Source organism: Uranotaenia lowii, chromosome 1 (assembly GCF_029784155.1).
Source record: "Uranotaenia lowii strain MFRU-FL chromosome 1, ASM2978415v1, whole genome shotgun sequence".
Taxonomy (NCBI): domain Eukaryota; kingdom Metazoa; phylum Arthropoda; class Insecta; order Diptera; family Culicidae; genus Uranotaenia; species Uranotaenia lowii.
In genome coordinates this window covers 106,716,253-106,724,633 of record NC_073691.1, presented here as the reverse complement: position 1 = coordinate 106,724,633, position 8,381 = coordinate 106,716,253, and the positions used below count along the sequence as shown (strand labels likewise).

At 34.7% G+C, this 8,381-nt stretch overlaps 2 long non-coding RNA genes across 2 annotated transcripts; one reads left to right on the top strand and one right to left on the bottom strand.

Moving 5' to 3' along the window:
- Window positions 1-760: 760 nt before the first annotated feature.
- On the bottom strand, window positions 761-1,552 carry LOC129738582 (uncharacterized). The gene is made up of 3 exons (XR_008735558.1): window positions 1,286-1,552; window positions 1,034-1,142; window positions 761-963 (listed from the first exon to the last, which is right to left on the bottom strand). It is a non-coding gene; the product is annotated as an uncharacterized LOC129738582 (long non-coding RNA).
- Window positions 1,553-4,335: 2,783 nt separating this feature from the next.
- LOC129755112 (uncharacterized) lies at window positions 4,336-5,852 on the top strand. Its single transcript, XR_008739170.1, has 3 exons — window positions 4,336-4,602; window positions 4,746-4,854; window positions 4,925-5,852. It is a non-coding gene; the product is annotated as an uncharacterized LOC129755112 (long non-coding RNA).
- The last annotated feature ends 2,529 nt before the right edge of the window (window positions 5,853-8,381 follow it).

Genomic DNA, 8,381 nt, shown 5'->3' with positions numbered 1-8,381 from the left:
TATGGCATTTGTAAATAAAACTGGCAAGTCTGGCGTAACGAACTGAGAGGCGAGTGTTTTCATATTTACGCTCTCTCAATAGGTCGATTCACGCACTGCCTGGCCTCACTGGTTTTGACATTTCGCGATTCCTGTTTTGATTCCTTATTTTCCAATTCTACACGCTGAAGAAACAAAGCAAACATTTGTGTCCTCATTCAAATCTCAATCACACGTTTTTAGCAAAAGTTTTCAGCTCAATTTTGGGATAAAAATAAACTTAAAAAGAAAATTAGATGTTTCAAGTATCAAATAATGAAAATTCAATCACACTGACTGGACACTCGATTTCAATTTTTGGCGCTGCTCGAAAATTAACGAGAATGTCGATACCAGTAAAATTTTCATGCTCGAATTGCTGCCGCGCAATGTCGATGATGGGAGGCTTCTAGCCAAAAACTGAGAAGAATTTTGTTCTAAGTCTTATGTCAGTGTGATTAGTGGTCAAACTATCTGACATTATTTTTATTCCTCGAAAATATCATATCGTACAAATTTATAACACTGCAGACTTTACACTCAGAAATGAAAAAAATATAAATTTATTATTTTTCATGTATTTTCAAGCTTTACCGTGCCCACTTCCAGAATTATTTCTCGCCGTGTAATAACTGAAATATTTCTCATCGAGAAATATCTCGATTATTAAAATTTATGCATTGAGAAATATCTACGACAGTGACATCTGGTGGTGGTGAATTAAATGGAATTTAAATCGGTGGTTATTTTTCAGGATTATTTCATTGATAAGAGAATTGTTATGCATTTTTCAAATATTTGAGAATTTTCCAGTTTATTTTAAACATTTTTAAATCACATACAATATGAATATAAAATTTTTCTTTCAGATATTTCGAAATTGTCGACATAATCACTATTTAATTTTTTCGTTGAAAACGAATCATGCATGCGGTAATAGCGTTCCTGAAATTGAAAGAATTGTTTAATTTGCGCATTGAGTACACTTGTTAGTGATGATTATCATAAAACTGACCATAGGGAGGTCCACGACATCCGCATTAGTATTAATTTATTGTGGAAGAATTGAACCATCAGGTTCTCCACATGTCCTCGAAAGACGTCCAAATTTGTTGTTGATGTATCTGGAAATAAGTAAATAGTTCTTAAGTTTTTTTTCTTAATTTTTTATGGTTGAAGTTTCGTGAAAATATATTATTTAAATACGGATTTTTCGTTCCCATGAATACATGAATATAATTTTACGTTTGAAAATACGCTCACCCACCTTAACATGCAGCACCCGGTTGGGACTTGCGGCACTCTTATGATTCTCAACAGGTTATAATTCCTTCACTTCAGAGATCCGTTTGATCGAATTGCATGTGCACGAGGTATCCAAGTTTCCACCGGATTTACTTTTGTTCTATGCACTGTAAAACTGACCATGTGAGGTCGGCCGTGCATCGACACTGGTTTTCCGTTCCAGTTGACGGTCATATTGTTTAAGCGGTCACCAATTTTCCGAGTCCATTGTGGATGCGTCGTACATGTTTTAAAATCAAAACATTCGCGACGATCAAAACAAAATGCCATCGATCCATCAACAAAAGAAAGAAAAAGAAAACCAAAATGACAGGTTGAAATGTTTCGCACTCTAAATTTTATGCACAGAATGATTTCTCAAGCAGAAATATTTCCAAAGTATTAAAAAATAATAACCCGATACCTATTTTTAAAGGACTGAAAAAAATATTGGCCTGGTAATTACAGAATACATAAAAAGAAATAATTTTTATATTTTATTCATTTCTGAGTGTACATTCGGAATGTTAATTGGAGAATTTTCCTATATTGGATTCTTCTGTCAACGAATTTTGTTGTCGTACAAGTATGTGCATTTGTTCACAGCTTTCGGTAAAAATAACACATGAAGCTTCCGGACAATCGATTCGAAACATTCGAATTCCTTAGATGTTTCCACATTTGGACATTCATATAGGGTTTTTTGTTTCAAGTAGACGCGCTTTCCTAGAATATTCAATGTAAACTGGGTTGGTCCAGAATAAATGTGTTGAAGAAGGGTTTTGAAAACATGTTGAAATATTCTAATAAACAAACCTTCTTTTCGAAATTTTTACGAATTTTCAACTTTCTATTCATTTCCAAAAACATAAACATGAGAAACCAAAAAATGCGCTAAATTTAATTAACAAAATAGAACTTGGTTTTTTGCTATCCCTTAACTGAGTTTTAAGTTAAATTTCTTGACCGTGCAGCTACACGAAAAATTTCGCCGCACCCCATTTCTCGTTCGTAAAATTTTGTAAACAGGACGCGCGAACTGTCACCACAAAAGGGAACATACGTCATCGTGAATCGACCCATGTGGTGTGTGTGCCATCGTCAAATTTTAACGTTGCTTATGAGTGATTGAATAAAAACGGAAACTTGAAGAGTTTACCGTACTCGCCCATACTTATACAATTCATGATCAAACAGTTGATGGTGAGACGAATAAGTAATCAAAGAGGAAAGCAGGAACAACAATATACAGATGGTGCGAGTGTCCTTGTTTCTTCATTGTTTTTGTATGTAGGCAGAGTGTTCATCTCTGCAGAGCAGTTATACACGCAGAAAAATAGAAATTAGTTTCAAAGGAAAGTGCCGCAAAAACAAAGGTTTTTTTCCTTCGATTTTGGGACAAACAAAAATTCCTTGGATTCAAATGCATTTTCTTTTGTTTCAAAGAAATGCTTTCCTTTGAATCAAAACTTTTTCTTTGTTCCAAATAACATAATGCTTTTAATTCAAAAGCCTTTTCGTTTAATTTTATGAAATTTTCGTTTATTCCAACGTTATTTGGGTTTCAATTTTAAAGCATTTGTTCTTCAATTCTATGTTTTGTTTCTAAAAATTCTAGTACTACATATATATTAATTTTCGTCCAATTGGAAATAAAAAGAAATAACTTATTGTTTAAAAACATTTATTTATTTGCAAGTTCATGTTCACACAGTCGATTTTTCCAGAGTTTTGAACCGGCACATCTGTAAATAAAGAGGAGAACAAAATGTACACAAATATGTAACAATAAAATAAATTAAAATTATTTATTGCATGAATGGAAAGTACTTACTGAACGATGTTTGTTGGCGGACAGTTCCTTTCGAACAATTCATGAAGGGGTTTGACGCCAGATGGATCCTTGGACCGGATCGGAAGCGATTAGTTGGATGAATGGTTGCCCTGAAAAAGTTTGTTAGGTTGACGGTTTATTTGAAATTAAATTGATTTTTATAGACCTACCTAGGAGTCCACTATCGTTTGGCCTCTAGTTGTCAAGACTTTCCTACGCCGGATCTTGTGATTCCGGTGCTGTCTGACTGTTGCGCGGCATAAGATGAAATGGTCTGACTGGTTGTCGGAAAAACTTCTCGCCCCTTCACTAAACAGAAGCTAATGAAGATGTGTCGACTGTTTGACGAAAAAATACTTTGATTCAAAAGAAAATTCATCTAAATCAATGAATTTTTACATTGATTCAGAGTCGAAAAAAAATTTCTTGAATTTAATTTAAATGTTTTGATTCAAAATTTTGGAACATTGGTTTAATGAAATAAAAATTTGGTTCAATTTAAAATTTACTTGAATTAAGGAAAATGGAGTTTGTTTCAATGTACATGAGGTTTTTGAATCAAAGATGTATTTTTTTTTTTATCTCAATGGCACTACTTTTCGCTGCGTGTATGAGAGTAAAGATAATACTTTCTTCTCAACCGCATGACAAGTCTGTTCAGCGTAAATAAATCGAAATCGAGTCACCTGTGATTCGGAACAATTTTAATAGATTCCTGCGAGCATATTCCATTTAAAAATTTCGATTCCTCACGAGTTTTTGGTAAGACGGTCTACCATTAAAAAAATAACGTTCTATTACTATTTGCTACGAATGCTCCCAGCAAGGGTGAACGTGTGGGTGGATCATTCGCATAGGACACACTACATACAGTACAAGCGTCGTGAGTGGACCACGCAAAAAAAAAAACTAACCTGGAGAAGTTCTCAAACGTACACTCAGAAATGAATAAAATATAAAAATTATTTCTTTTTATGTATTCTGTAATTACCAGGCCAATATTTTTTTCAGTCCTTTAAAAATAGGTATCGGGTTATTATTTTTTAATACTTTGGAAATATTTCTGCTTGAGAAATCATTCTGTGCATAAAATTTAGAGTGCGAAACATTTCAACCTGTCATTTTGGTTTTCTTTTTCTTTCTTTTGTTGATGGATCGATGGCATTTTGTTTTGATCGTCGCGAATGTTTTGATTTTAAAACATGTACGACGCATCCACAATGGACTCGGAAAATTGGTGACCGCTTAAACAATATGACCGTCAACTGGAACGGAAAACCAGTGTCGATGCACGGCCGACCTCACATGGTCAGTTTTACAGTGCATAGAACAAAAGTAAATCCGGTGGAAACTTGGATACCTCGTGCACATGCAATTCGATCAAACGGATCTCTGAAGTGAAGGAATTATAACCTGTTGAGAATCATAAGAGTGCCGCAAGTCCCAACCGGGTGCTGCATGTTAAGGTGGGTGAGCGTATTTTCAAACGTAAAATTATATTCATGTATTCATGGGAACGAAAAATCCGTATTTAAATAATATATTTTCACGAAACTTCAACCATAAAAAATTAAGAAAAAAAACTTAAGAACTATTTACTTATTTCCAGATACATCAACAACAAATTTGGACGTCTTTCGAGGACATGTGGAGAACCTGATGGTTCAATTCTTCCACAATAAATTAATACTAATGCGGATGTCGTGGACCTCCCTATGGTCAGTTTTATGATAATCATCACTAACAAGTGTACTCAATGCGCAAATTAAACAATTCTTTCAATTTCAGGAACGCTATTACCGCATGCATGATTCGTTTTCAACGAAAAAATTAAATAGTGATTATGTCGACAATTTCGAAATATCTGAAAGAAAAATTTTATATTCATATTGTATGTGATTTAAAAATGTTTAAAATAAACTGGAAAATTCTCAAATATTTGAAAAATGCATAACAATTCTCTTATCAATGAAATAATCCTGAAAAATAACCACCGATTTAAATTCCATTTAATTCACCACCACCAGATGTCACTGTCGTAGATATTTCTCAATGCATAAATTTTAATAATCGAGATATTTCTCGATGAGAAATATTTCAGTTATTACACGGCGAGAAATAATTCTGGAAGTGGGCACGGTAAAGCTTGAAAATACATGAAAAATAATAAATTTATATTTTTTTCATTTCTGAGTGTAGGAGAGAAAGAGAGAGGCGCAGACGCGCTTTCCTCACGACAACATAAGCATCCTAAATTGGTGATATAGAGTACCAAAGTCTCGGCCATCAACTCAAATACATACATACAACAGCAGCATCAAGCTTAGAAGGTGCGAGACGCATGCGGAAGCCACCTGAGCACATGATCGATAGAATCGAGCAACATCGAGCCGTGTACAAATAGGTGCATGCATTATGGCGTATTAAATAGTGCGCAACCAATAAAGGAATGAGAAAGACCAAAAAAGGGAGGAAATCCCGGGAAAACGATGAAATGTGTCTATTGATTGGACAGAGCGAAAAACTGTGAAGAGAACAAATTTTCGCCTCAAGTTAAAAAAATGTTGTTCTTTTAATTTGGAGTGATAGAAAAACATCGAGAAGTATTAGCTCGCTTCTTTACTGTGATATACCAATATTAAGATTTATAAAATACAAATTTGAATAGGCATCGGTCTATGCTCTCGTAATGATTTTAAACGATGAAAAATTGCAAACCAGAACCAATACATAACGACCTATTGCCTGTAGGTTGTTCACTCACACACAGTTTAAAACCTGAATAGCATTGTTGAAGACGTTGGAGTACACTCAGAGGAAATCTTATTATAAATTTCATAAGATACATCTTATGAACCACTTTTTTGCGTCCAAACTAATTTTTCATAAGAGTCTTATGAAATTCTTTCAATTTTCATACGATGTTCTTATGAAAAATAGAAGAAACGGCATTGTGAAAAAAATGATGAACACATTCATTCACATCAGTTTTTTTTTTCATCATCTAACAGTACGAAGCAATCGCCAGTTCATAGTTATTATAGTTTTCCTTCAATGTTAAATGTTATTGTTATCTCCGGAATGGTAAGTTCGATTTGATGTTTTTGGTGTGAACGTTGAATATATTAGTAAACCAAAATACATTATTTGTTTACTTTTCAGCAAGCTGATAGGCAAAAAACGAAAGGTCGAAGATTAAGATGCGGCAAAAAAAAACTTTGATGGAGCCGTCTGTTGATGCGCTGCTGATGGTGACGACCATGAAGGATTTAATTTTAAACAAATTTGGCAAACAATAAAGTGAATGTTTTCAGCATGAAATATCGAGAATTTTTCTTATTAGAAAGTGATTTACTGTTTCCATAAGAATCTCTTATGAAAAGCAACAACCTCTCATTGAAGTAGGCGTTCATCTTCAGAATTCATTCGCGTCATAAGACAATCTTATGAATTTCATTAATTTTTCTTATGGCGCCACTTCATAAGAGAATCTTATGGCATACATAATAGTATTTTTCTGAGTGTACACATATGGCCATGGTTGCCACATATAAAAATTTATCTGGAAAAGTGCACATGCTTTAGCTCATTTTCGGTACATATAACCGATTTCAAAATTCTCGTAAACCTGTACAGATTTGTTGGCATTTGGTGTAATAGATATCACTGTAGTTTTACATATACAATCTAAATGATTTTACTTGATAGAATATTTAGAATTCATCAGAGTGATCAAAGACACTCGAAATGGTATAAATATTGGAAACTTAATCAATTCCAAACACTTTATTTTTGAAAATTGGAGAATTTCTAAGATAAAGTACTAAGTGTCGTATGAACAAATTTTGGTTCACATTTCTGTCCAAAAGAAGTATACAGATGAAATAGATTTTTTTTTTCTGGTTGAAAGTACAGATGTAAATGTTGCATCGCTGCTCTTTCTTTTCCCGAGAGGAAGGGAGATGTGTGTAGTATACTTGTGCTAGTGAGCGCGCATCCTCCCGCGAGAGTTGACTCGAGCGGTTTGATAGTTCGGTATAGTATAAATGTATGCGTAAGTACGAAGCATAGCACACATTCCCGCGAGAGTTGATTCGAGCAGTCAACGGTCGGCATCAGTCAAGACGCGGCACCATGCAACTCGGACACAGGATGAGTTTGGAGGCGCAATCCTTTTGGTGGGTGACTCCTGATGGAAATTGAAGTTACACAGAAAGTGATTTACTGTTTCCATAAGAATCTCTTATGGAAAGCAACAACCTCTCATTGAAGTAGGCGTTCATCTTCAGAATTCATTCGCGTCATAAGACAATCTTATGAATTTCATTAATTTTTCTTATGGCGCCACTTCATAAAAGAATCTTATGGCATACATAATAGTATTTTTCTTAGTGGCATGACAATTTGGGAAAATGCTAACTGAGCAGTAAAAATTTATTTTTTCTAACGGAAAGTAACGGCTCATTTTTAAGCCCGTTCAACAGCCAATTGAAATCGGTTTCAATCGATTTCGATTGGTAAATTGTTGTTCACTCAGCCAATGTTGTGATCGAAACTAATCCAATTGACGTTCAATGAAGCCAATCGGAATCGATCGAAACCAATCGAAATCGATCAAGCTCGAGAGCAGGATTCGTTTCTATCGGTTTCTATCGCACTAACACAAATGCAGTTGTTTACTGTCAAAAAACAGCTGATTCGGTTTGTTTTTTAATTTTCAAGTTTGAAAGTGATGTCATTCGGTGCGGTGTCCTCTATCGTGTACTGAGTCGGTGGTGCTGTGCCATGCTTAGTCGGTGTCGGTGGTGCTGTGCTGGTCGGTGCTGCTGTGTCGGTGGTGCTGTGCTTTTGCTGTGAAAGTCGTACTCTGCCAGGTGTTTTTTTCAATTCTAGCGGAAACGCATCGGGAATCGAAAAATTAATTGAAAATAAAATTAAAGACCATTACGATTTTGCTTTTTTTATTTAAGAAAATCAATCCCGATACCTCAGACCTGTATCACAGAGAACAGACGTACAAGCTAGCCCACGAAACTTGTGTAAAAATCCCAACACCCTTTTTGAACTAATTTTGGTTTTTTGGCTACGATTACGCCTTTTCGAAAACTGGGCACTTAAAAGTTGATTTGTAACTCTTGAACGGCGCAATAGATGACACTGTTTGCAGTCAGTTTCTAACGTATTTTTTTGGTGATAGCATTTGAAATTTTACACACTTTTTTGACGGTTTTTTGTTCGAGCTTGT